The sequence below is a fragment of the Pantherophis guttatus genome, chromosome 5, assembly GCF_059756535.1.
Source record: "Pantherophis guttatus breed Tessera chromosome 5, ASM5975653v1, whole genome shotgun sequence".
Taxonomy (NCBI): domain Eukaryota; kingdom Metazoa; phylum Chordata; class Lepidosauria; order Squamata; family Colubridae; genus Pantherophis; species Pantherophis guttatus.
The window spans coordinates 81215782-81243527 of NC_142067.1; the positions used below are offsets into that span (position 1 = coordinate 81215782).

The 27746-nt window shown below is 40.6% G+C and overlaps 1 long non-coding RNA gene and 1 pseudogene across 1 annotated transcript; both read left to right on the forward strand.

Annotated features, from left to right (window-relative positions):
- The first annotated feature begins 943 nt into the window (after positions 1-943).
- LOC148113482 (uncharacterized) lies at positions 944-2933 on the forward strand. The gene is made up of 2 exons (XR_015728261.1): positions 944-2578; positions 2707-2933. It is a non-coding gene; the product is annotated as an uncharacterized LOC148113482 (long non-coding RNA).
- A 654-nt stretch (positions 2934-3587) lies between these two features.
- Positions 3588-27721, forward strand: LOC148113483 (uncharacterized; annotated as a pseudogene).
- Positions 27722-27746: the final 25 nt, after the last annotated feature.

Consider the following 27746-nt stretch of genomic DNA (forward strand, 5'->3'; position numbering starts at 1 on the left):
AGAGGGTAATCCTCCGGCCCCGAGGAACCTGCCTGTTCCTCTCGGCTGACTGAGGGGTCCCTCTCTTTCTCCCTGTCCCTTCAGGATAGGGTAGGTGCATAGACCTGCCGGCGGTGGCATAACAGATGGGGGTTTCGTGGGGCTCCTAAGAGCCCCGCCATTCCACCATCTGGGTCGCCGCGACGCCAACTGGAAGTCCCTCAAGTGCTTTATTTTTTATACAGTTTTACACAGGCAGATAAAAAGACAGGCAAGCAACAGTGTTCTAATTGGACAATCCTCTTCCCTCTTCCCCCACTCAGAAGAAGGTCAGATAACACAGACCAGAGCAAGAATGAGATCATACAGGAAGAAGATACAATGACACCAGAAACGGAAGCAATTTGCTGCATTCTGCCTGATGTCATGGACTTCAATTCCCTACAGAATTCGGACACCACCTTTTCTTAGTTCTAGGTTTTTCTACGTTACAGAGAGGTTGTAAAAATAAAAATACTATTTTGCAAAAGGCCTTTTTGTACGAGGGCTTTTCTTTTCTGAAAGGGGTCAAGGATAAGAGGTAAAAGGCTGAAAAACAGAATTCCTGAGTGGGATACAGGCGATACATGTAAAAAATAAAAATAAAATGGGGTACTTATGTGCATGCTTATTTACAGCAATAGGGCACAGGGCTTGTGGCATGTCCCAGGGGATTAGTGTGTGGGCAGGCGCTGTATACACACGTGTGACAGGAGGGGTTAGGGCATGTTCAGGCTTGTCCCAGGCGTGACCTGATTTTTCAAAAGGCTGATAAAAAGGAGGTCTCTGCAGACACTTGCCAACACCTCTGCTTAAAACGTAGATAGATTTTACTAACATAGATCCTTGCTTCAGAAATAATCAAAATAATGCTAAGTTACAGTCAGAGGCTAATTTATTTGCTGTAAATGTGAGACCTGAACCACCAAAGAGAGCCCGACGTGTTAGGAAAAAGTGTAAAACGTTTAATAATGAGAGTAAGCGTGGCTTGATGGTTAAGATATGTTATTACCGTTTCTGCCAAACAACCAATGGTGAGGGTATGCAGAACATGTAAACCAAAAAAGTTTCATGATTTGAAAATTGAATATATAATGTACTGTATTTCTTCTTTCAGAACAGGCTGCTCATCAGAATACAGGACTTTTGCAAATTGTCAAGACTTGTGTTGTCAAAATTCTCCACCATTGTTTAATGGGCTGCCTGCAAAATGAAGATCAACTGGATGGAGCCATTGAAGCAAGAGTTGTTAAAAGCATGTGTCTTCAAATATCTAAACCTCAAATTGTATGGACAATTATTAATATTTCTGACAAAATGAATAAATTATATTTCACAAGGATACCTTGAACAAAGTCAATGCCTGTATAAAAAGCATTGAGAAGTCGAAGGACCTACAGACATTAATGACAAAGATACAAGAGGAGACCCTGATATCTGTCAAGAGATTGATATGCCAAACTGTATCAGAAATTTATTACAAGAAAATGTTAATGTAAATGGAGCGAATTTCAAATTAAGCAGTTTTTGGAAACATGTTATTTCTGTTCTGTAAAGGGGAGTGACTCAAGGATTATATGTGACGCAACAGCATTGGGGTGGGGGCACAGGACTTGTATTTAGTTGAAACTGATAAGAAAGGGGCTAGGCATTTAAATATAGGTGCACATCTCTGTTAACCGGTAAAGAAGGACTCTTCAGGATGGACAAGACTAATGTAAGTGCTTTTATAACTATTTTAAGATATTGCAAGGCATATAAATACTGTATATATAGGGAATAATATTTACAATAACTGTTTTGTGTTTATTAGGATGATGCTACAAATTCTCAGTGCCTAAAAGCATGCTACGGTATTCTTTTTCCTTTTAGCAAGCAAATATTTGCTATGTATACAATGCCCACAGACTCACAATGGCACAGCTATATTAGGGGTTGCAATGCAAAGCTACAGAATGGATTTTACAAGGTATGGCATTTAATTTGCAGACCTCTATCTTTTCTGTAGCAAGAAGGATACCTATAGGATTCGGTGTTTCTTTCAGACTGGGATGATGATGATGATGATGATGATGATGATGATGATGATGATGATGATGATGATGATGTGTTTGCTGCATGTACAATGCCCACGGACTCTCAATGGGCCGCACATAACGGGTCACGGGGATGCCACAGTACGAGAGACACAAGAAAATAAAAGGTGTGATATTTATTTTGCAGACATATCTATTGTATAAAAGATATAAGGGGTTTAGGGCCTACAATGAAGTGTCATCACCAAACAATAACTTGTAAGGAAGCCCTCCATTTCATGCTATAGACAGTAGTATTTATTGTAATAAACGTGAGAGCCCGTGTGACTCATAGCAGTACATGCCTTTTAGAATGGTGGAATGGACAGATGCGTGACAAATTCCCAAGGAACAGTGCTTCACAAGTTGTTCAAGATGATGGGAACCCGCAAGCAAGCACACACATGCGCCTGTGGAGGACCAGATGTCAGAAACGGAGCAGCAGATAGCCACAACTCATGGATCTGAAGAAATGGAAATGCAAGGTATGAACTGATATTACATACACGCTTTTAGAAAACCGGGCTAGTACGAATTTCCAGTCGACAGTTAATATGTTATATGTACTATAATAAGTAAGAATACTAATCGCTAATTATTTGTGTGCCTACAGATAGATGCAGCAAACGGGTCTGCAAAAGTACCAAGTCCTACTGGATCACAAAGCATTCAGCTGAGTTTTGAATCGCAGCAGAACCCATTGTGCAGTGTATGGGATATACAAGGACAGGAAGTTGAACCCCAGCCGTCCACATCCCATGACATACAAGGTTAATTAAAAATGCACAATAATTTCTAAATATGTTTGTTTGCATTCATTAAACAGTGACAGCTCTTCGATATGTTTTTGTTTTTATTTTTTTATTTATTTAGAACTGGCTTGTAAAAAGTCAAAAAGGGGGGCTGAGGAGCAGCATCCAACACTCACATACAGTGACATCTCCAGTGAAGAGTGTGATATGTCAGAAACACAATCAGCAGAGGAATGGGATCCCTTGGAAGATTCCGACTCACTAAGTACACCAGAAGTACCGGTTGTGTACCTGGAGAGAGTTCAAGCATGGCAGAGGGCCCTGCAGCATTACAGAGCAATAGAGCATTATGGACGCTATAGATTTGTAAATATGGAACATGTTTGATCATTTACCCAGGCTATAGATGTTATTCATAATGAGATACAGAATCTTTTGAACCGTATTTCCAGGGATATACGGCCAAACGATTTTGTACAATTGCGGCTGGATGCTGAGGAATTAGGCAGGCCTCTCTTTAGTGTTAGAAGGCCACTCGAGGAGTTAGATGCTGACCAATACCTTAGTTATGTAGAGAGTTTATTACAAAGCAGTACGGAGATCTTATGGAGGAACTCTTTGGAATTAACAGTCACTATTGTTAAAAACCACGAGGGGAGAGGCCTTAGGAAGTTAGGAACAGTTCTATTCAGTAAGATTTTGGAAAAGAAAATCAGAGTGCCGTGAAGTTGTTGTGGGGAGGATGAGATGCCCTAAGTGCAAGTTGCTTTGTTGCTCTAAGGTTTGTCTTGAAAGACACAAACAGTTGGCGGGAGAAGGAAAAATTATTTGTGAGGATAATGTATTTTGTTCCAGGTGTGGTTTCTATGTACCTGTACCACATGTTGAATGTAAGAAGCTGGCGTGTGGACAGTATGATACCAAAGTAGGTAGCCTGACAGACCATTTATGTTTTCTGAAAAGGATTTTTAAGCCAAATGTCGGCTACCGATACATTGTGTATGATTTTGATGCTGTCAAGAAACAGGGACACATATACCAAACTATGTTGGATGACAGCGATGTTAGGAAATGGGAATGGTATTGTGATAAGTGTCTGGAGGAATTTGTGAAAACATTTGTACAGCCTAAGTTTAAAGGATCTACATTCATCGCTTACAACTCCAAGATTTATGATGGTTACCTAATCCTCAGGCAGCTGATTCGTGAAAAGGTGAAGGTGCAATTGTCAACTCAGGGGGGCAAACTGTTATGCATAACCCTACCAATCTTTCATATACTGGATTTTTCGGAGTATAAGACGCACCTTTTTACCCCAAAAAAGGGGGTGAAAATCTGGGTGCATTTTATACTCCGAATGTAGCCCCACCTACCCACTGGCCCCCACCCTTGGGAGGTTGTTGGCCTCTGTGTGTTGCATTTTCCGGCAGTTTCAGGTGGTGGGGATCCTCACATTGCCAAAAATGAGCAATGTTGCACGCTGGGAGATGGGTCGCGGAAACGGTTAAGGTACTGCTTGGAACCTGCTGAAAACTGCCGCCGCAGCATTTTCATGAGGGTGCACAGCTGTACAAATTGCTTCAGGGAATTGGGGAGAAAAATGTCAGAAAACGCGATGCATGAACGCAATGCTGTTTTTCCTCCCCAATTCCCCGAAGCAATTCGCAACCCTCCTTCTCCTTTTCTGCAGTCTCACTTTCTCTTCCCTCCTGGCCAGATCCATCTCCTGGGCCAGGAGTAGAAGCTGACCGCCCTCAGCCTGGGTAGTCTGGAGAAGGGGCAGTCTGGGCGGCAAGCACCTTGCCTTACACCTCTCCACGCAGAAACGCCCGCTTTGCAAAAGTATTGCCTCCATGCATCGCGTTTTGGCTTATATGGCCATCCACCTCCAGATTGTGTCCAGCTGCATGTTATCCCTCTCCCTTTTGAACATCTTTCCTCCCTCGGGTTTAATATCATCTTGCCTCTATGAACCGGTCTCCTTTTTCATCTGAGCCCCAGCCGGAGGGTGTCTGGGCAATTGTTATGCGGGAGCTGAGGGAGCTGTTGCCTTTCACCAATGGAGGAACAGACCATCTGACTTTCCTGAGCCATTTCCATCTGGGCTAGCCACCGTGAGAGGGCTTGGATCCTTACCTCCGGTTTTGGTGAAATGACACCAGACTCCTCCCACTGCCGTGAGAGGGCAGTGGAGTCCATCTTACTGACATTCAGATCCATCTTGCTCCAGTACTTTTAAACTCTTCATCATACCCCTGGCCAGACTTTTTACCTCCCATCTATGTTTATGTTTATTGGATGTACACGGCAGCTGTCCTTCTTGCACTGCGAGACTCCCCCCTCTTGCAGGCCTGGCCCTCCACTCTATCGAGGGCCTACCTTGATGACGGGTTTTGGAATCCCGAGAGGTGGCATGTGGCAAAGAGGGGGCTGAGGGGCTTTTTAACTTCTTTTTTAACCAAAGTTTTAAGGGGTTCTGGGGGGGAGGGTTGTGGGTTTGGGGGATAACCTACTGAGAGGGAGGCCGGGTCTGACAGTGGGCTTCAGAACGGGGGGTGCGGGGTTCAGAGTCAATGAGGGGGTTAGAGTCCATACTGAGAGGGCGATACCATCAGTACTGTAAGTGGGAGGGGCAGATATGGCGATAGCAAGGGGCCATATCCGGTTATGGGGGCATGCGCCCGCTGTCTCCGAGCGGTGGTGCGCTCTGGCCCCCAATGCTCCTCTCATTCCCTGGGTTGCGCAGATCCTCAGGGCCCGGGCCTTCGGCTGATGTTGTGCAATGCCAGGTCCGTTGTAAATAAAGCCCCCCTCATTTGTGATCTTGTTCAAGAGGGGGGAGCGGACCTGGCGGGTATTAAGGAGACCTGGTTGGGCCAGGAAGAGGGAGGGTCCCCTTGTTGAAATGTGCCCACCAGGCTTCTGAGCATTCCATCAGCTGAGGTCTCAGGGGAGGGGCGGGGCGGTAGCGTTGTTATAAAGGAAGGTCTTGGTCTGAAGGAGGCCATTGTGCCTCAGATAACCGGATGTGAGTCCCTCTTTGTGAAGTGGGGTCATGAGGTGCAGGTGGGCCTGCTGATCACATACCTGGCTCCCTGCCACATGGCGGCGGCCCTGCCTGAACTGCTCAACGTGATAGCCGGGATGGCGGTTGATACCCCCAGACTTATGGTTATGGGAGATTTCAACCTGCCATCCGTCAGTGAAATGTCTGAGGCGGCTCGGGAGTTCATGGCTTCCATGACGGCCATGGACCTGACCCAGTTAGTTCATGGCCCTACACACTCTGGGACACACTCTGGACTTGGTTTTCATCTCTGGCCAGTGGCTGAATGGTTTAGATATAGGGGATGTAGTGATTAAACCCTTGTCATGGTCTGACCATTTTCTCCTTCAACTTGACCTTCAAACTGCTACACCCCGCTGCAGGGAGGCGGAACCGAATAGGTGGTTCCGCCCGAGGTGCCTGATGGATCCTGATAGGTTCCAGATGGAGCTTGGGCCTTTCGCTGAGGCTCTGGCTCACGATCCGGCTGAAGACCTGGTGGCCACCTGGGATAGGGCGGCTGCTGGAGCTTTGAACCGTGTCGTGCCTTTGTGGCCTCTGACCCGCCGCTGATCTCACTTAGCTCCCTGGTTCTCCGAGAAGCTGAGGGAGATGAAGCGCCGGAAAAGACACCTAGAGAGCAGTTGGAGGGCTAGCCTTTCCGAATCTGACTGAACACTGGTAAGGTCTCATATTAAGACCTACCTAGTGGCAATAAAAATGGCAAAGTTTAATTATTTTTCCATTCTTATCGCATCTGCAGATAACCGCCCAGCTGCCCTGTTCAGGGTGACCCACTCCCTGCTCCATCCGGGAGCGCGGGAGGACCCCTTGGAGGGCAGGGCTGAGGATTTTGTGCAATATCTGCATGACAAAGTCGCTCAAATTCGGGAAGGCCTGGACTCTGACTGGGTAGATACAGGCAGGGTGACGGAGACAGGTCTTGTTATCTGGGAGGAGTTTGACCCAGTGACCCCTGATGATGTGGACAGGATTCTGGGTAGACTTAGCGCAGCCACTTCTTTATTGGACCCGTGTCCCTCCTGGTTGGTACTGGCTTCCTGGGAGGTTACACGAGGCTGGCTCCAGGGGATTGTTAACGCTTCTTTGAGAGAAAGCTACTTTCCCGCTGCCTTGAAAGAGGCGGTGGTGAGGCCCCTCTTCAAGAAGCCCTCCCTGGACCCGACTGTTTTAGCAAATTATCGTCCAGTCTCCAACCTTTGCTTTCTGGCGAAGGTTGTTGAGAGGGTGGTGGTGCAACAGTTTCCCCAGTACCTGGATGAAGCGGTCTATCTCGATCCATTCCAGTCAGGCTTCAGGCCTAGGCACAGCATGGAAACAGCATTGGTTGCATTGGTTAATGATCTCTGGAGGGCTCGGGACAGGGGTTGTTCCCCTGTCCTGGTCCTGTTAGATCTTGCAGCAGCTTTTGATACCATCGACCATGCTATCATGCTGCACCAATTGGAGGTGTTAGGGGTGGGGGGCACTGTGTTGTGGTGGTTCTCCTCCTTCCTCTCCGACTGGTCTCAGTTTGTGTTGACGGGGGGCCAGAGGTCGACCCCGAGGCACCTTGTATGTGGGCTGCTGCAGGGGTTGGTCCTCTCACCCCTTCTGTTCAACATTTATGTGAAGCCGCTGGGTGAGATCATCCGTGGTTTTGGGGTGAAGTACCATCAGTACGCTGATGATATTCAGCTGTACATCTCTACCCCGGACCACCCCAACGATGCCCTTGACATGATGTCCCGGTGTCTGGAGGCCGAACGCATCTGGATGGGGAGAAACAGGCTCAAGCTCAACCCATCCAAGACCGAGTGACTGTGGCTTCCGGCGTCCCGATATAGTCAGTTGGTGCCATCTCTGACTATTGGGGGTAAGTCGTTGGCCCGCACGGAGAGGGCTCGCAACTTTGGTGTCCTCCTGGATGCACGGCTCCTTTAGAAGAGCATGTGACGGCCGTGACAGGGGGGCTTTTTATCAGGTTCACCTGATTCACAAGTTGCGTCCCTTTCTGGCTCGGGATGCCTTATGCCCTCGTCACTTCCCGCCTGGACTACTGCAATGCTCTCTACATGGGGCTCCCCTTGAAGAACACCCGGAGGCTCCAACTGGTCCAGAATACGGCCGCGCGGGTGATTATGGGAGCGTCATGGCGCTCCCATGTAATACCTCTCCTGCGTGAGCTGCACTGGCTCCCGGTGGTCCTCCAGGTGCGATTCAAGGTGTTGGTGACCACCTTTAGAGCTCTCCATGGCTTAGGGCCTGGATATTTACGGGACCGCCTTCTGCCACCGAGAGCCTCCCACCGGCCAGTACGCTCCCATAGAGAGGGGCTCCTCTGGGTGCCGTCGGCCAAACAATGCCAACTGGCAGCCCCCAGGGGAAGAGCTTTCTCTGTGGGAGCACCTGCCTTCTGGAACGAGCTCCCCCCGGAGATATGGACAATTCTGGACTTACGTACTTTCTGTCGGGCCCTCAAAACCTTTTTATTTCATCAAGTCGGGCTGGCCTAATCTCTCCAATTGTGCATTTTAATTTGGATTTTTAATGGGGGATTTTAACTGTCGGGCCAAAATGTTTAATTTATTTTTAAATTGTTTTTAAATTTTGTATTTGATGTTTTTTACTTCTGGCTGTTCACCGCCCTGAGTCCTTCAGGAGAAGGGTGGTATATAAATTTAAATAGTAAATTAAATTAAATTAAATTTTCCAGTGTTTAACTCACCGATTCTCCAATGCAATTTGCAGAGCTGCACACCCTCCTCCTTCTTGGTGGCTAAAGGGGAAGAAGAAAACTCTGGGCACGTTGAGAAAGCACATTCTCCTGTTGCTGGAAGAAGTTTGAAGTTGGTTCCCCCCCCTCCCCTTTCTTTTTGAAACTGAACTGCACTACTTTTCTGATTCGTTGATAAATGATCCTTGGAGAAAGCAGCCGCCGCCGCTGATCCATTTCGGGTGGTCAAAATGCCAAGTGGCTGTGGGGAGCGGAGACATTTCTCCTTCACACCGCCCCCCCCAGCTGCTCAGTGCTGTTCAGTTTAAGAGAGCGGGGGGGGGAATCAACCTCGACTGCGACTGGAGTCCTTATGGGCATGAAGACTGTTTGGGAGGAGAAGGTGGCTGAGGAGGGAGGAGTGTAGGAACAAAGTGCAAGGACAGGGGGGCGGGGAGACTGCAGAAGAAGCAGCCCTTCTCCCCTTCTTCCAGCAACAAGAGTGTGTGTGTTCTCAACATGCCCAAAGTTTTCTTCTTCCCCTTTAGCCACCAAGACCTCCGAGTTCTCCCAGGATCTGCCTGGAAGCAGCTCCAGCAGTTCTGATGGCTGCCTTCATAACTTGTGCAAGGGCTGGAGATCCCCACCCCCTATAACAGCAGACTTCTCCTTAACCTCCTGAGATAACTGCCCCCATGAAAATCATCCCCTACCCCATCCTACCCAGTCCAGTTAAATAGATAGGATTTGTTTTAAACTGATAAAAAGATCTGTGCTACGTGTTATCAAAATCCAAATAGAAGTGACTTCCTGTTTGCTGCTGGCCGCCGCCAGACGTTCCTTTGGGATCGTCAGCTTCCACTGCCTGTCAGAGCCGCCTTCACAACGGAACGGCGGCTCGAAAAAACTCCGTTCCCATGAGGAAACGGAGATAGAGCCGGCAGGGGTGGGTAGAACTCTCTGCAGAGTCCCAAAAGTTTTTCTTTTACTTTTGGGATGGAGCGGATGAGATGCCCCATATCCCCAGCCGTTGCTCCGGGCTTTGGGAGACCTCTGCTAATGCAGAGCCAGGCGTCAAAAGCAAGCTTGCGAATTTGACAGATTACTCAAAGAAAATGTGAGCTGGACCTGTAATACTGAAGCGCAAGTATTTTACTTATCTTTTAAAAATTACTTAAGAGAATAGAGGAAGAGAAAGAGGAAAAAAGTTTCTTTTTAAAATGGCGTCTGCCGCGGCTGGAGAAGAGTTTGAGAGGGAAAGTTCTTCCGTTTTTTATTATTACAATGTAGCGGAATAAATACCACTGGCTACATTTGTAGACAAAACTCCGCTCCTGTTTTTGTTTTTCTCTTTTTTCCCTGGAGGCTTGAGTGTTGCTGGCTGGAAGTCTTTTGTCTTGTTTTTTTTTTTTTCTTCTTCTAACAAAGCCTGCTTAGGCGGAAACATGGCACTGAGGCTTGTGAAGTCAGACAAACAAATAGGTGGGGGGGATTCCCCCACTAAGAATTTAAAGCAACATGTTTTAACTCTTCAGTCCCAGAAACCTGATTTTAATATAATAGAATTTTTCTTAGAGGAGATCGAAAGAAGGGATGAGATTGTGAATCAGCAACTTGAAAAATTTAAGCAGGAAACTAAGGAATTGGTGAAATCCAAGTTTGACTTTTTGCAGCAAAAAATTTTAAAATTGCCAGAATTCATGATTCGGTTGGATACAAATATTAATTTACTAGAGTCAAAAATGGATAAAATTCAAGATAAATTGGACAATAGAATTCAAAAAATTGAAAATGATTTGTTAAATATTCAGGATTATAGTTCAGAAGAAAAATTTAAAATGGATGCTGACCAAAAGTCTGGTAATGTAGAATATCTGGAACAGAGGATTCAAAAAGAGGTTCTAAAGATACAATATAATTTCACAGAATATGCAATAAGACTTAGAGGTTTGCAGGAAAATAACAGAGATGACTTAAGGAAAATATCTTCTGAATTTCTAGCTGGGATTTTAAAGATTCAACCTGAGGAAGTGTTTTGTAGGATTGACAGAGCTTATCGAATAAACTCATGGACTGCCAAGCAAAGGCAATTGCCTAGAGATGTGGTAATCTATTTTTCAGATAAAGAAATTAGGAATAAAATTGTGCAAAATTCCTTTAATTCTAATTTGCAATTGTATGGAAGAAAGATTTGGATTTACAAGGAACTCCCACCTAAGATACTAATGGAAAGGAAGAAATTTGGCTTTCTGGTGTCTGAGTTAAAAAGGAGAAATATTCAATTCCGGTGGGACGTCCCAGTTGGTATTATATTGAGATATCAAGGAGAAAGATACCAGTTAAATACTGTTGAAAGGGCGGAAGAATTTTATCAAAATAGGTTGAAAATGAATTTAACGTCTTCAGATATAATACAGGATAAGCAGAAGGAGCTGGAACTAAAGACAGAGACTGTACCAGATAAATTGCCTTTGGATTTATCGGATACCCCAGCTGGATTATCTACAAATTTGAGAGAAGTGCCATCTGATTTTAATGTGATGACTTATCAAGGCAAGGACAAGCATGGAAACCAATTAGAGGATATACAAGGGATAAAAAAGAAATGCGAGACACAAAAAATTAGGATGGAGGTCAAACCCACAAAAAGAAAACAAAAAAAGAAATAGGTTGTACAAAAATAGAAATTTCTAACCCAAGCAACAGTGAAGCCAGTGATTTTAAAATATGAATGATTATGTGAAAACATAGAGGAGGCGACATATTGGTCAATATCATCCTGAGGATAGTGGCAGATCTCTGCATTGCCGTAATTTTGGGACATGGAAAGAGCCTCAAATTGATGGTTTTGAATTATCTATTTTGAAACTTCTTTTTGTGTTGATAAATATATTATAATTATCTTGAATTATAAGGCAAGAGAATCACATTGGGACATGCAGAAGATCGGGTTGTTACCCAATACGATGATGGAAATTAATAATCCTGATGAAACCCACAATTATTATTATATGGAATACAATTATAAAGTCACTCGGGTGGTTGTTTTTACTTTTATATATATAAGAAGATGTTTACTACTGATGGGGGCAGATATGATTGGAGATCTTGAATAAACTGTTGCATCCGCAAGCTATGTCACCCTATTATGGATGTTGGTTTTAACAATCCAGTGGAAAGACTTCAAGAAGATATTATATGGACTATAAATTTAAAGTTATTGTCTTTTCTTTTTTTATTTAGATATAATGGAATATATATATATATATATTTTTAAGTAGTGTGGGCAGTGAATTAAAGATATCAAGAATTGTTGTGTATGGTAAATTTGTAAGACAGTGGGTGAATAAGCTAGCTACAGACTGATTAGTTTAAGAAAAGGGATTTTTAAGTGATACATTTAGGGGAGTGGAGGAAATGGATAGAGTGGAATAAATGTTAAATTAGATTTTATGGGGAGCCCGCTTTGAAATGTTATTAAAGTAGGACTTATTGTATAGTTTTAAAGTGGAAGGTGGTTTTGAATTGTTGCAATAAAGCATAGATATAAAACACTATTATGCTAAATTAGAGTTATTTTATAATAGTTATAGTATAATGTGTTTGTTTTTTTTTGTTTTGTTTTTTTTTTCTCTTCTTCTTTTCTGAAATGTATGGATAAAGGGGGATTTATAATACTTTTAGTAAGTAAAGGTCAGTATTTTGAGGAGGGAGTAAGTAATCTGTTATGAATTAGGGTTTTTTTTTTGTTACGAAGAAGTCACAGGGGGGGAAGGGTGGGGAGGGGGGGTTAGGGAGGGTGGGGAGGGGGGGGAAAAAGGGGGAAAATTTGTATTTGAAAACCTTTTCAATAAAAAAAAAAAAAAAAAAAAATCCAAATAGAAGTGAGGACGCCACTGATCCTGATGCTGGTAGACAGAGGCAGAATTCTTTTTTTCTTGTTTTCCTCCCCCAAAATTAAGGTGCGTTTTATACTCTGGTGCATCTTATACTCCGAAAAATACAGTACGTTTTATTGACAGTCTTTCTTTTTTACCCATGAAATTGAATAAAATGCCTAAAGTGATGGGGTTTCAAGGATCCAAGGGGTATTTTCCACATTTGTTCAATAATGCAGAGAATCAAGATTATGTGGGTCCATTGCCTGATGCCAAGTATTTTAGTCCTGAAACCATGATGCCCGGTGAGAGAGATGCCTTTGAGAAATGGCATGCTGCTAATGAAGGTACAGCATTTAACCTCAAAAAGGACCTTGCTTACTATGGCAAGCAAGATATCAAGATACTGAGAGAGGCCTGTAATAGATTTAGGGAGCAAGTGATGCAAATGACAGGAAGGGAGTTTTTCACAGGGAAGGGCGGAGTGATTCTTGAAGAGAATGAAACTCGTTTCATTGATCCTTTTCAGTATGTAACATTAGCATCTATTTGTATGGCCCAGTACTGGTTCATGTTTTTGAAGAAGGAGACCACAGTGCTAGCGCCTCTGGATAATTATCAGAAGAGCAAGAAAAGCTATTCTGCTTGCTCTATACAATGGCTGCTGTATTTTTTTTTTTAGTTTTTTTTTTTTTAATTACTAACATTACAAACAACATATACAATACTTCACCCTGTGCTATGCATAAGAAAGGAAGATTTGGTTCTTCGGATATATCCTCATGATCGCCAAAATCCACGTTCTCGGGGTACAGGTACCGAAGCATCCAATTTTCCCAGCGCATAGTCCACGAATGGTTTCCAAATTTTCCAGAAAATATCTTCTTTATAGTCACCATTTCTAATTTTAATATCACATGTCATTTTATCGTTTAGAGCTAATTTCCACATTTCACAATACCATTCTTCAATTCACATCTAATTTCCAATATCTGGCTATTATAATTCTACCCATTATAATCATAATTCTAATCAATTCTTTCTCATATTTTGTTGGTTCTATTTCCTTAATTATCAACAGTAATATAGTTTCTGGTCTCAATATTATTACTTTCCCCATCATTTCAAATATCATTTCCTCCAATTGTTGCCAAAACTTTTTAACTTTATCACATTTGTACCACATATGTTCATAAGTCCCTAATTCCATATCACATCTCCAACATTGTTTACTAATTTTGTTATCCATCAATGACAATCTTAATGGAGTCAAATACCATTTCCAAACAACCTTATAATTATGCTCTTTAATCCTTACAGATAAAGTCTTCATAATTCTACTCTTCCAATTCACATTCCAATCTAAATCTGATATTTTAATATTAAGTTCTTTTTCCCAATTCATCTTCATCACCCTTTGTGGTTTTCCATCAAAATTTATAATCTTATATATCTTACTAACGAGTCCCTTTAGCCCAATTTCATCTTTCATAATTTGGAATACTAAATGTTCAAATTCAGTTTTACTTCTACTTATCGAACAATTGTCCCTTACCTTCTTAGTCCATTTTTCTATCTGTATTTTTTCAAACCAGCCTAAACCCAATTTTTCAATGATTTCTTTTTTCCTCCTTTCATTTTCAGAAGTTTTTAACCAATCTATTATAGTTTGTATATTTTCATCTTCCATTACCCTATCACGACTTATATTAGTTTTAATCGGCCAATTTTCAATTGTCTTCCCTAAGAAAATTATATCTGGAATTAAAATTTTAACAAATTTATTCCAAATTTTACTCAGTCCCTTTAACCAATAGCTATTAATTACACATTTTGATTTGGCTTTATCTAAAAACCATGTTGAGCCAAATCTCTTGATGTCTTTTAATTCTAAATCTCTCCAATGACTATCTTCACCTTTAAATATTTTTACCACAGTCCGAATAGCATAAGCCCAATAATAATTGAGTAGTTTGGGGATTCCTAATCCACCTTCCTTTTGATTTTGATACCACATTTTCTTCACTAATCTAGGTCTTTTCCCACCATTGCAAAATTTATCCAATTTCTTCTGATATCCTTCAATATCTTTCTCTGTCAAGTTTAACGGTAACATCTCAAATAAAAAATTAAACTTTGGCAACAACATCATCTTACACATTGCAATTCTACCAAACCAAGACAACTTTATCATTTTATATTTATCTATCTTTTTCTCAATTTCATTCATCACCACATCATAATGTAGTTTTTTCATTTCTTTAACTTTGAGTGAAAGTGTTATGCCCAAATATTTCAATGTTTTTTTAATCCTTATCCCAAGTTGTTCTTGCATATTCTCCCACTCCTTACCATTATTATTCATTAATAGTTCAGATTTTGACCAATTTATTTTCAAACCTGTCATTTCCTCAAATTCTTCCAAATGCTTATGTATCTTTTTCAAATCTTTCTCTATATCTTTCAAAATAATCAAAGTATCATCCGCATACAGATTCATCTTATATCCCTTATACCCTTCCAATCTTCATCTTTTTCTATCATTTTAGTCAAAATTTCCATAACTAATAAAAATAATGTTGGAGACAGGGGACATCCTTGTCTCGTACCCGCTTCCAATCTTATCTCTTCTGTCAACCTTCCGTTCACCTTCACTCTTGCACTACTTTTTTGATACAGTTTTGAAATAACATGTATAAACTTATTACCAAAACCTAGTACCTCAACAATTGTTTTAATAGTTTCCCATTGTACAGAGTCAAAAGCTGTAAACATATCTAATGATACTATACCTATTTTATCAGCATTATATTCAGCAACATCTATAATATTTAATACTCTTCTGACAATATCACTCATGTATCTACCCTTCACAAAGCCTACTTGGTTATAACTTATATATCTATCTATAAATCTACTTAATCTATTACTTATAATGGCGGTAAATATCTTTGCATCTTGATTAATTAAGGAGATGGGCCGACAGGACTCAATCCTTTCTAAATCTTTATCTGGTTTAGGGATTATAGATATCACCGTTCTATTCCATGACAACGGAACTTCTCCACCATGTAAAATTCCGTTAAATAGTTTTTGCAATTTTGGTATTATTATTTCCTTAAATTCTTTATAAAACTCAGCAGGTAATCCATCTTCACCTGGAGCTTTCCCTAATTTTATTTTTTGTATTACTCCATTAATCTCATCTTGTGTTATATCTTCTTCCATCAAGTCTTTATATGTTTGGTCAATTTTCACAACATGTTTTTCTAAATAACTTCTCAGTTTTTCCCGATCAATTAATTTTTTCGAATATAAATTTTGAAAAAAATTCCTGACCACTTCGCATTTTTCTAATTTTTTATAGCATCTTATACCCTTATCATCTATCAAGGCTCCAAATTCTCTCTTCTCTCTTTTATTTTTCGCCATCCTTGCCAATAATTTAGAGTTTTTATTGCTAAATTCAAAAAAATTCCTATTTAAATATCTCATATTCTTTTTTACCAATTCTATATCTTCTTCTATCAATTTATTTTTTAGCAAATTTAGTTCCTCCAAATTTTTTTTTTCTTTAGTAAGCAAAAATTGATTCTCCAATTCCTTAATCTGGCTTTTATCTTTTTCAATTTTATTTTTATAATTTTTTGTATTTTCTGCTTGATAACTTGATACTTTCCCCTCTAAACACTGCTTTCATCGCATCCCAAACAATTTCAAATTTAACCTCTCCATTATCATTCAATCTCCAACATTCTTCCCATGTTTTAAATATCCATTTTTTATCCTCCTCATTTTTATACAGTTTTTCATCATATCTCCAACAACTTCCTTTTTTCTCAAAATTAAAATCTATTTCCATTGTAACTTCTCCATAATCAGAATCCTTAAAAATTCCCACATCTATCTTATCCACATTATTCAACAAATCTTTAGAAACTAAGATATAGTCAATTCTTGAATATGTATTATGTATCTTAGAGTAAAAAGTATACACTCTTTCAGTTCCTTTCACTTCTCTCCAGGCATCCACCACGCCGTTTCGAAACATCCATTTATTTAAGGTCCCCATTTTATTTGCTCCTCCACAACGAGTGGGGTTAGTACTATCTATTTTATCTCTAATTAAATTAAAATCCCCAGCCACAATTACTTTCCCTACACTTTCACTTTCCAAAATTTTAGTTATTTTTTCAAGAAATTCTTTTTGGTTCTCATTCGGTAGATATAAATTAACCAGTGTCACTTTTTCCTCATTAATATTTCCCACAATTATTACATATCTTCCTTCTTCATCCACGATTACTTGTTCTTTTTCAAAATATACCCTATCTGATATCAATGTTGCAACTCCTCTAGCTTTTGAAGTTCCAAAAGATTTTTCATAAATTTGCATACCCTTTATATACATTTTATTTGAGCCTTCAGATTTCTGATGGGTTTCTTGCAAAAATAATATATCTGGTAGATCTCTTTTAATTTTAAGTTCCAATCGTCTTCTTTTGATCTGATTCCCTGTACCCTTCACATTCCATGTCATTATTTTTATTAAACCCATTTAAACTGTAACTTTTTTAATCCTTTCCCTTCCTCTTCCTTTCTGTGCCCAGATCCCAGCACCAATCTCCCACATTCCAAACAACATTCAACATAAAAGAAAAAAAAAGAAAAAAAAGAAAAAGGGGCAAAAGACACATCAAACATTAAATAACAAACAATCTTCATCCCCCACATCCTCAATTGGTTTCCGCCTCTATAAAGAGAGTGGGGGAGAGGGGACGTGCTAATGGCCGGGTCACTTCTTTCGGGCAGTCTACTTAAATTCATCTCTCAGAGAAAAGGGTAACTTCTCCCCGCACTCAGCTTCCTGCAATTCTTTTTCAAGATCCTTCAATTTCTTATCCGCTCCATCTCCCATTATATCATCATGATTTTTCTTTTGTTCAACCATCGCAGGTGAGATTTCCTTCCGCTTTAATCCTTTAGGGTCTTGTCTTCCAGCAGCCCCTTTTTCTTCTGGTGTTGATGTTTTTGCATATGTTCCACCCATCTTGAGCATTTGATCTTTTATCTCTGTTATGTCCTCATACTTTACAATCAATCCAAGTTCATGTAAGTATAACACTGCATCTGTTTCCAAAGTAATTATTTGCATTCTTCCTTTATAAAAAAATTTTAGTTGCTGTGGCGGCCTCCAGTTATATTTAATTCTATTGTCTCTCAGAACCTTTGTAACTGGCTTCAAAAAAAATCTCCACGCTCTTTCTTCTCTTGATATATCCGGAAAGACTTGAATAATTTTCTCCTCAAATTTCAAAGCTTCACCCATCTCTCTCACTTTCACCATCACTTCCAGTTTGTCACTAAGATTTGCAAATCTGACAAGTACATTTCTATTTAAGCCGTTTTGTCTTTTATACCCAATTCTAAAAACACTTGCCAGATTTGTTGCTGTAAATGTGATTTGTGTATCCAGGTCATTGAGCCATTTTAAAACTCGTTGTTTCAAATTGTCCACTTTTTCTTCTTGAATTCCTCGAATAACCAGATTATATTTCCTCGCTTCTTCTTCCAAAAGACAAATTTTTTTATCTTGTTCATTTTTAAAAAAGATTTCTCCAATTTGGAAATTGGACAATGGCTGCTGTATATAGCACATACGGAGAAAATCAACATCCAACATGTTCTGCAAGGCAGTGAAAAACAAGTAGGTACTTACATTTTGGATGGGTTTGCTGTCAAAAATGGTGTCACCACTGCTTTTGTATTTTATGGTTGTTTTTTTCACGGATGCCCTATATGCCAGAAGGCCCAAGACTTCAACAGTCTGCTTGATTCAACCTATGGCCTGTTGTACTCACGCACTAGGATGAGAGAAGAATACCTGAAGAGTGTTGGGTATGTAGTGCGCATCATCTGGGAACACGAGTGGAATGATATGTTGAAGAACAACGATGGATTGAAACGTTTTCTAGCAGATAATAAGCTTCCAACTCCTTTGAATCCCAGAGATGCATTTTTTTGGGGTCGAACAAATGCTAGATGTCTGTACTATAAACCAAAGCAGGGGGAACAAATCTTATATTATGATTTTACAAGCTTATATCCCTTTGTGAACAAGAACAAGTTGTACCCAATAGGACATCCGGAAATAATATACCAAAATTTTGGGGATATAAAACAGTATTTTGGATTTGCTAAAGTTAAAGTGTACCCACCAAGGGCCTCTACTTTCCGGTACTGCCACATAAATCAGGTGGAAAATTAATGTTTAGTCTGTGTGCAACCTGTACAGAAAAACAACAAGCCACGGAGTGCCTCCACAATGATGAAGAAAGAGCCCTAACTGGCACATGGTGTACTGTAGAATTGAATGTCGCTGTGGAGAAGGGGTACAGAATTGCAGAGATTTATTAAGTTTGGCATTTTGAAAGGAAGACAAACACCTTGTATTCAGGCTATATTAACATGCATCTCCGTCAAAAACAGGGGGCCAGTGGGTACCCCGATTGGTGCAAAACAGAAGAAGATAAAGACCGCTATGTTTGTGATTATGAAAAGGAGGGTGTCCGCTTACGCCGGGAACGTATTGAAGTCAATCCTGCTAAAAGGCAGATTGCAAAGTTGTTTTTAAACTCATTGTGGAGTAAATTTGGCCAGGCAACCAATCATCTGACTACGTCTGTGGTGACAGATCCTGAGGAATTATTTATATATCTTTTTGTGTCCTATTACGATGTGTCCTCCTGCGAATTTGTGGATGACGAAGCAGCCATTTTTATGTGGAAAGCCACTAAAAATCATCCTACAAAGTTGACATGTACAAATGTGTTCATTGCCAGTTTTACAACCGCTTATGCACAGTTAGAATTATACAACTTATTGGATCATTTGCGGGACAGATGCCTCTATCATGATACCGATTCTGTCATTTTTATTAACAGAGAGGGGGCGTGGACCCCAGCCTTAGGTGATTATTTAGGGAAACTGACAAGCGAGATTCCTCTAAACACTTCCATCACTGAGTGGCGGGTCCCAAAACTTGTGGGTATGCATTGTTAATAGGTGCTACTGTGTTAAAGGTGAAGGGTCTAACGTTAAATAGCTCCAACTATGTTAAGGTTAACTTTGAAAGCCTGAAAGATTTGGTTGGTGAGTATTGTCTAACAGAGTGTGTGGAAAAGAAAGAGATCAAGGTACGACAGCCGGGCATTGTTAGGGTTAAGAAGCAGTGAGCTCTGAAAACAAGGGTGCTCAGAAAAACTCGTATTATAAGAAAAACTCTTATTATAAGAAAAACTTTTATTATAGACAACTCTAAAAGGGTGCTCAAAACAGAGGATTATTGTACGCTGCCTTACGGCTATTAAGTATGATGAAAAACACTGCCCAATTTTTACTTCCTTTCTCATGTATTATAAGCGGTCCTTCCAATTCTGGGAAATCTTATTTTAGAAAGCAAATGCTAGAACACAGTGAATATGTATTATCTGAAAAGCCTCAAAACATTATATGGTTTTATAACTGCTGGCAAACTCTGTACAAAGAAATGCTTAATAAATTTCCTAATATTAAATTTATGGAGGGTCTTCCCACCTCTTTCGAAGATACTGACTTGTTTCCTCCGAATCAAACCAATTTAGCAGTGGTAGATGATCTCATGGCAACAGCCGGTGACAGTGAGTAAATAGAGAAAGCTTTTACACAGTATGTCCATTACAGAAACCTTAGCATTATTCTCATACTTCAAAACCTCTTTTTTCAAGGTAAGAAAATGAAAACAATAACTCTAAATGCAAAATATTTGATGCTATTCCGATGTCCCCATGACCAGATGCAAATAGTCACACTGGCATGACAAATGTACCTTCTAACAAGGTACTTTCTAGAAGTATTCCAAGATGCCACTAGCAAGCCCCATGGCTCTCTTTTAGTTGAGCTGGCAGCCGTTACTCCAGAAACTTTTAGGCTGAGAACAGACCTCTTCCCTCCGGAATGGCCAGTAGTTTACATTCTAAAAAAGAAGGGTAAAAAGTAACCGTTTTAACAGAGGAGTTCTTAGTTCATCCAGGATGTCAGAGAGGGTGCACAGGAATTTGGGTGATTTAAAAATCTTAGTAAAGGCCAGCCCAAAACAAAGAAAGGCCATCTTATGCAATGCTAATAATGACCTGGTGGGGGCCATAGCCGAAATAGCTCTGAATACTTTAAAAGATAACCTGCCTCTGAAGCCTTCACAATACCGAAATTTAAAGAGAAAGAAAGACTGTATTAAAAAGTTGAGTGATAGTAAGCTCTCTTTGAAAAAGAAGAAACAGGTTATTCTTCAGTCAGGGGGTTTTATAGGGCCATTACTAGGGGCTGCTATACCATTGCTGACTAATCTATTAATCCGGTAAACATGGAGTATGTAGAGAAAATGTATTTGATGTCGAGACACCAGATGGAGCAGCTACATGAGAGGACTCCTACTATGGGTGCTACAGCCACTAACCGATTGGATGACGAGATGCATACCATTCTTCAGAGACCTGATTTGTGTGAGGATGACAAGATTAAGCTCTACAATTCCGTACTTCAGAGGTATTTAAGACTGACCAGAGACTTCCGGTTGGCTCTGTTGGCGCCGAAGACGCTCCTCCATGAGCATCCGCTCCCCTGATCTTGTAAAGCCGCTAGAACAGCCGAAAATCAGCTGTCTAGCGGCTTGGAAATTCTCTCCCCAGGCAAAGGGGAGAGAGAAGAGCAGACAGGTATAGGTAGAGCTCCCCAAGTGCCCCAGGAACAACTCTGGGGCGCGAAGGACGAGAGCTCCCTGGAAGCCTGTCAAAGCTCCAGATCTGGGGACGCCTCTGCTAACAAACAGAGCGAGACGCCGCAACCACCTCTGCTAACAGCGCTTGCAATAAACATCGATTGAATTGAAGCAGACAGACCAAAGACAGGAGAAATCAGACTGCAAGTATCTAAACTTAACTCTAATGTGTATTACTTCCTTCTGAACTATTAAGAGAGGAAACAAGATGGCGATTGAGACTTAATGGGGCGTGGAAAGTGAAAGTTAAAAGGAAAGTTTCATTTTCAGCGCTGACAGCCCCTGTTTAAAATTAATTCTGGCATTGAAAGAAAGAGGATTTTAAGGATTTAAGGACTGGAAAAAATTTTTTTTGAGCTTTATGGAATTTGTGTTCTGGTTGCTGATTAAAAAAATAAATAAATTGAAAGTGAAAGATGGCTTCAAAACCAATAAAGACTGTTCCTGTTAAAGGAACTGGTAGTGCTGGGAGCTCCCCAGCTCATACCTCCAGATTGCAAACCCTTGCTCCCCCAACAGAACCACAAACTTTAACACTTGAGATGCTGCAGGGGGCTTTAAAAGTTACAGAGAATAAAATTGCCCCTGTGATTGATGAAAAAATGCAGAATATTGCAGAGGAAATGGCTGATATTAAAGATTTGATTTCAATTCAGAATAAGGAAATCATTACTTGAAACAATTTAAAAATGAAGTAATTTGTCTACAAGAGACTCATATCAGAACAAAAGATCAAAAATACTTAACCAATGCGAGACTAGGTGCACATTTTGTTGCATCAGCCCCAGAGAAGAAAAATGGTATAGTTAAATATTTAAAAAGAGACTTAATTGCTAAATTAATTGAAGCAGATGATCAAGGAAGTTTTATAGCAATCAAACTTTTAATATAAGGAGAAAAAGTACTTCTAATTGGATTATATGCCCCGAACCAACAACAGGAGAAATTCTACAACCTTTTAAATTACAAGCTGTTACAATGGGATTATAAAATATGTATTTTACTGGGGAACTGGAATGGAGTTTTGGTTATTAAAAAAGACAAGAAGGGACCTAAGCAAAATGTCTTAACGCATGCACGGCTGCCAAAATCCTTTTTTGAAATGATGGATGATATGGAGCTGAGGGATATTTGATGAGAGAGAAACCCAGAAGAAAAGGATTTTACTTTTTATTCAGACAGACATCAATCTTTTTCTAGGATTGATTTTATATTAATTACCAATGATCTTTTTTCCAGGGTGAAGAGTACGAAGATATGTCCAAGAGTCTTAATGGATCATAGTCCAGTTTGGATGGAACTGGAGTATGGAAAGGGACCTAAAAGGTCCTGGAGGTTAAATGAAAATCTGTTTAGGTATGAGGAAAATATAAAAGAATGTAAAAAATTTATGACAGAATTTTTCACTATGAATATGCATAAGGGTACATCTATGGAAATGGTGTGGGATGCAAGTAAAGCATATATGAGAGGTATTTTGATATATCTGAACAATAAATATAGAAATAAGCAGGGGGAAAAAAGGAAGGATTTGGAAGAAGAAATTAAAAAAAAAGAACAAGCTTTGATAGCAAACCCAGCAGACAAGAAAATAAAAGAGGCAATTAATTTACTAAAAGGGCAGTTTAAGATGTTAATGGCAGACCAGGTTGCAACTAATCTACAATATGCCAAACATAATACCTTTTGTAATGCTAATAAACCAGGTAGATGGTTAGCATACTTGTTAAGGAAGAAACAAAAGTCACGGACCATAGAGAAAATAAAATATAAAGGTAAAGAGGTTTATCAACAAGAGATGATTAAAAAATCATACTTAGAATTTTATACTAGGTTGTACTGGCGACAAAATTCAAGATATAGATATAGATAGAAAGGGGTTGAGGGCTTTTTTAGCTAAATTTTTAATCAAAATTTTAAGGGGACCCAGGAGGAAGGGAGGGGGTTATAAAAGTGGACCCGGGGGGGGTTCAGATAGCGACTGAGCGGGGTGATGGGTCGATTGGCTGCAACAGAGGGGTCGTGAAAGGAAATTTAACCAGGGAGCAGGGGGACGATAGGAAGGGCAGTGTAATTGAAATAATGAGTGGGAGGGGCAGGTATGACGGGTGCAGGGGGCCATATCATGTGCTGGGGGTGCATACACGCTGTTTACAAGCAATTACGCAATCCGGCCCCCAATGCGCGACTCGTGTCCTGGGTTGTGCAGAGTCTCAGGCCCAGGGTCCGCGGCTGATGTTGTGTAATGCCAGGTCGGTCGTTAATAAAGCCCCCCTCATTTGTGATCTTATTTTAGAGGGGGGTGCGGACCTGGCAGGTATTACGGAGACCTGGTTGGGCCAAGAGGGGGGGTTCCCCTCATTGAAATGTGCCCACCAGGTTTCCGTGCATTTCATCAGCCAAGGGCCCAGGGGAGGGGTGGGGGAGTGGCGGTGATTATTAGGGAGAGTCTTTGTCCGAGGGAGACCACTGTTCCTCAGATAGCTGGATGTGAGTCCCTCTTCGTGAAGTGGGGCCGTGGGGTGCAGATGGGTTTGCTGACTACGTACCTGGCTCCCTGCCACATGGCAGCACCCTGCCCAAGCTACTTGACGTCATTGCCGGGGTGGCGGTTGACACCCCGAGACTTATTGTCATGGGGGATTTCAACCTTCCGTCTGCGGGTGAGGCGTCAGAGGTGGCTCGGGAGTTCATGGCTTCCATGACGGCCATGGACCTGACCCAGTTAGTTCAAGGCCCAACTCACATAGGGGGACACACTCTGGACCTGATTTTCGTCTCTGGTCAGTGGTTGAATGATCTTGGTAGAGGGGACCTAGACATCAAACCCTTGTCATGGACAAATCATTCGCTCCTTTATTTAGACTTTCCTACCACTTTCCTCTGCCGCAGGGAGACGGAACCGATCAAATGGTTCCGTCCCAGGTGCCTGATGGACCCCGAAAGGTTCCTGATGGAGCTTGTGCCGATTCCTGAGACCCTGGCACACGACTCAACTGAAGAGCTGGTGGCCGCCTGGGAGAGTGCGGCCGCCGGAGCTTTGGACCGCGTCATGCCTTTGCGGCCTCTGACCCGATGCCGATCTCAATTGGCTCCTTGGTTCTCTGAGGAGCTGAGAGAGATGAAGCGTCGGAAAAGATGCCTAGAGAGCATTTGGAGGACTAGTCAATCCGATTTCGACCGGACACAGGTGAGGTCTTATATCAAGACCTACCTAGTGGCGATAAAAGCGGTGAAATCTAACCATTTTTCCGCTCTTATCCCATCTGCAGAGAACCACCCAGCCGCCCTGTTTAGGGTGACCCACTCCCTTCTTCGGGGGGGTGCGGGAAGATCCCTTGCAGGGCCGCGCTGAGGATTTTGTGCAATTCCTGCATGATAAAGTCGCTAGGATTCGGGATGGCTTGGACTCCGATTGGATGAGTCCAGGGGAGGAGACAAGGGCAGGTCTTGAGAATATTATCTGGGAGGAGTTTGATCCTGTGGCTCCCGAGAATATGGACAGGGTTCTGGGTAGGATTAGTGCCGCCATGACTTTTGTGCATTTGAAAAGAAGGTATATTGCCTATCGTTTGGATGCAAGGTACGCCAAATGTCAATTAAATCTAATTCATCGACTAACTCAAAAAAAGCTCTCGGTAGATTTGTCCTTTTATTTTTTTTTTCTTTATTGCTCTTGTGGTCCTTCTCCGGATCCACAATGCCATTGAAATCCCCTATCATACAGATTTCGTTATATGCCATTTTCACTAATTGTTCATGGAGTTTCTTAAAAAATTCTCCCTGTTTTTTATTTGGGGCATAAATGCCCACTAATAATACCTTGGAATTCCCTCTCTTAATTTCAATCATGAGGATTCTACCTTTTGTATCTTTGAATTTCAATTCTGCTTCAATTCCTTTTTTTACGTAAATTACCACCCCCCTCTTCTTTTTCTCTGTCAGCGAATCGAATGTTTGACCGAATTTTTTATATTCTAAACATTTACTCTCTTCTTTTTTTATGTGCACCTCTTGTAAACACATTAGATCAACATTTTGTTTACCTAATTTTGTTAATATTCTTCTCCTCTTTTTGTAATCATTTAGTCCATTGACATTTACGGATATTAGCTTCAAGTCATTCATCTCTATACCTCTATCTGATTATTGGTTCTTGTTTGTTTCTTACGGCCCTTACTGGTCTTGTTTTCTTCTCTTTGGCTTCTTCTTCTTCTTCTGTCTTCTCCTCTGCAGTTGCTTCATTCGTATTCTGTTGGTGTAGGGCTTCCTCCTCCACTACTGCTGTTTCTAGTTCTTCCTTGCTACCCTGCTCTTCTTCCACACCTCTCAACTGATCAAGGAAATCTTGTGCTGTACTCAGGCTTTCTATTTTGATTTTTCTTCCTTGCCAGGTTATTAGCATCCCTTCTGGGAGAAGCCACCTGAATAGTATCTTTCTTTTATTCAACTGTATGGCCAAAAATCTGTATCCCTTCCTCATCTCCCGGACTCTTCTTGGTATCTGTTTTAGGATTATTATTTCTTTTCCTCGATATGTTATCTGTTCGTCTCTTGCCATGTTGTATAGAATATCTAACTTTTTTCCGTGCGAAGCGGATATGTACTTCTCTAGGAAGCTTGTTCCTTCTTGCGTAGTTAGTCTGGACCCTGTATACGTCGTCCAGCTCCCTAATTATCGCCTGTTTGTCTTGGTGAAGTGCATCAGCTATCAGCTCCGCCATCTTTTCACCTAGGTCTTCCTCTTTGTCCTCGACAACATTCTGAAATCGCAAATAGAAGGAAGCCTGGTCCATCTCCAATTGGATTATTGAGTCTTCTAACTCTTTATTTTGACTTGTTAATGTTTGATCCACAATATCTAATTTCTTTTCAGTTTGATCAATTCTTGTTTCAGCTTTTTGAATTCGTTGTTCATTATTAACTATTGATGTTTGGATTTCATTCATTTTCTGGTCCAATGCATGTATGTCTGATTTTAATTCGACATGATTATTTAACAGTTTTTCCTGCATTGCCATCATCATTTCTTGGATCAGGGTTAATGATGCTTGCAGAGTTTGCATTGCCAGGCTTTCTGTTGATTTTTATGTCGCCGGAGAGGTTGTCGTTATAGTGGGATTAGAGGGAGTCTTTTTTCCTGTTTTCCCCGCTGTGAATGACATGCTTGTCATTTCTTTCAAAATTTTCTTTTGCTCTCTAATTATCCTATCAATGTTACTCCAAATTCTCATTCGCCAGTTAGCGCCTCTATTATCTTTTTTAAAAAATATATATATTTATATATATATATATATATATATATTCCTATATCTAATTTTTCCTTCTAAATTTATAAATAAGTATAACTAGCTTAGTAGATATGGGTTAGACAGTTCAATATTATACAATCAATATATCAGTTAATCAACAAGTCACAATCAATGTATCAATATAGCAATTAATTTGGCTAAATATTATACTTTTAAATGCTTAAAGTACTATAAATACTGTAAATGGAAATTTTTGAATACTTGATTTTAAGTACAATTACAATTTTAAATACTATAAAAATACTAATAAATACTATAAATGCTAAGCAGCGGAATATATATAGAAGATTTAAAATATCATAGCTTGAGAGTATATTATATATATCTAGACCAAGCAAATACTGTAATTCTTATATTACTAAATATTAATAAGTTGATATATAAAATATGCAAAGTTACTATAAATACAAGTGAGTATACTTAGATAATTAATTAAATGAATGCAAATCAAATAACAGTGTATAATAGTATATCTTGTAAGCAAGTAAAGTCAAGACTTAAATAGCCTAAAAATTAACAGTTCTTATTAATAACACTATTACTATGTAGAAGGTCAGGGGGTTGAGGACAGCGTTATAAAAAGTAAAAAGAATAAAGAGGAAGGCTATCAAGATACAATAAGGGACAAATGGTATTTTCCACAAAGATGAAGTTTTTTGATTTTGATTTTTTTTTTCACTCAGTCTTCAATCTCCTCCAATCTCCTCCAATTCTTCCTTAGCCACAGCCGAAGCTCTATGATAAATCTCACAGCTAGATTGTCTCTATGCCTGTCCTTTTCAGCTTTTGCTCTGTCAGGCTTCTTTAATGGCTGCACTTCCTGTTCTCCAATACAGGCAAGTAAAATCCGATCTTCAGCTTAATTCACCTTCCCGCTATGGCCAGCAAATAAGGAACAAAATTTTTCTGAGTTCTTATGTGTTCCTTGCTCCACCAATCCTCTTTTTACGCAGACAGTTTCAGCGCCCTCAGACTTTCCTTTTCTGCGCTGGCTAGACGAGCTCTGTGCCTTGGCAAACTGCTCTTTGATCTCCAGCGCTGCTCGTTTCCACTCTGAGCCCCTCACTCTCGTCTACGCCGACCCCTTTTTGATGTTTAAATCCACATAGGCAGGGAAAGTAGGTTTTGATCACG